Source organism: Nanorana parkeri, unplaced genomic scaffold, assembly GCF_000935625.1.
Source record: "Nanorana parkeri isolate BGI_ZX_2015 unplaced genomic scaffold, ASM93562v1 scaffold1591, whole genome shotgun sequence".
In the NCBI taxonomy this organism is placed as follows: Eukaryota; Metazoa; Chordata; class Amphibia; order Anura; family Dicroglossidae; genus Nanorana; species Nanorana parkeri.
In genome coordinates this window covers 1-1,916 of record NW_017307859.1, presented here as the reverse complement: position 1 = coordinate 1,916, position 1,916 = coordinate 1, and positions in this window count along the sequence as shown.

Here is a 1,916-nt window from a genome sequence, read left to right as displayed (position 1 = left end):
ATACATACATATATACATACATACATACATACATACATACATACATACATACATACATACATACATACATACATACATACATACATACATACATACATACATACATACATGTGAAAGGCTAAAAGGTTTAGCCGCATTTGTGGGAGGAGTCAGACGGCAGCTCGCTATTTATATGGGGCGGGTGTCTTGCCGGCATTCGGATGTTCCAGCAGAGTGAAGTCACTTCCGCCCTTCCTCGTTTGCCACTTCCGGCAGCGGCGGCGCGGTGGAGGGCGACACTGAAGAGTCGGTGCCAGCAGGGGAAGCCATAGCTAGGTCCAGGTATTGGCTGCGTGGGAGAGGAAAATAGGAAATGGGGTAGCTCTGAGTAAGGGCAACTCGCCGACCAGGGGCAATTTGAGGGGGGAGGTCACTGGAGCTGAGACAGGCTGATTCGCTGCAGTAGGCTGAGTCCTCCACAGCTGCAATAACATTGCTGCAAGAGGACATCTCTGCCTGCTAATCAATGTATTGGGGGATTATTCAGACTCTTGCAATAAATTGTTGGTCAGGTTAATAATTAGTTAATCGCCTGGAGCCAGTCGATCCTAACCTGGCAATCATAATGCGTGGGCAAAGTGGCTTGATTCATGCATGTCAGTAATTCAATTTTTTTTTTTTTTTTGCAATGTCATGTTGATGAAATCATTATTTTCTTAGGAGACGTTTTTCAAGGGTGCATCAATTTAAGGTATTTTATGTTTTCTGTTGTATTGGGAAAGGGGTTCACATACATCTTCACATATCACGATTTATCACAAGTTTGGTTCAGGCCGCTGGACCTTAGGTATGTCTTTTCATAAACGAGTTTAAGCATACATATTGGATTAAAAATATACAATATAGATGATCAGCGCCAGTAAGTGTAATGTGGAAATAAGAGCTACCAAGCACTAAGGATATAACTAAATATCTAAAAAATTTAAAAAACAATATTGTGCCGAGCTAATAATCATACATATCTAATAAAGTGAAACATATATAAGTGAGTCACATATATGAGCCTTCAAACAAATGAGGCATATAAAATATCTACACTAAGACAAAAAAGCAATATAGACAATAAAATCATGGGCATAATGAATTGTAAATCTCTTCAGGCCTATTGCCAGCACTGTTCCTCAGAGTGCATATGCAGGGGTTAATGGATTGTAAATCTCTCCAGCCCTTTGCCATCACTGCCTCTCAGAGTGAACTTCTGGTTTATCACCAGTACTGCTCCCCAAAGACAGAGGAAGCTGCTCAATTTGGGATGAAAAGTCCTTGTCAAGCTGTGATAAAGCTGCTACACATGCAAGATCCGGCTATTAGAATCCAGCTAGCGGATTGGATCACAAGGATTGTACAAGCTTTAAGCAGCGCTTGGCCTGTGATCACCTGGCAGGATGCTGTGCCAGGTTCCCCCTGCAGGGGGCAGCAGAGGATAAAGAGGCAGAAAGGTACAGGTCTGCAACCTTACACAGAGGTGATATTCTTCATGAACTGTCACAGAAGCGGACCTTTTTGCTGGCAATAAGGTCTCAGGGGCATGGTAGTTTCTGAATTAATTGACATCGGCAGTGATTTCATAGTGAGACTGCTATGGATATGCTGCATTGCTCATCCGGGACTGCAGTTGGTACAGATCTCACCACACACACACCAATATCTAATGTCACAGGGGATGGAAGAATTCACCATCCTCCTTTCTTCTTTCAAACAAACCAAGATTACTCCCTCCCTAGAAGAACAAACATTCTTTTGAGGGTTCCTCTGGTTGGTTGTGTGTCCAAATGAAACACTGAGATCTTTAGGAATCCTGAATTAACTTGATTTGAATCCTTGAATTAATTGACTTACTTAGGCCATTACATGAATGGATATAACATTGTGAAGAA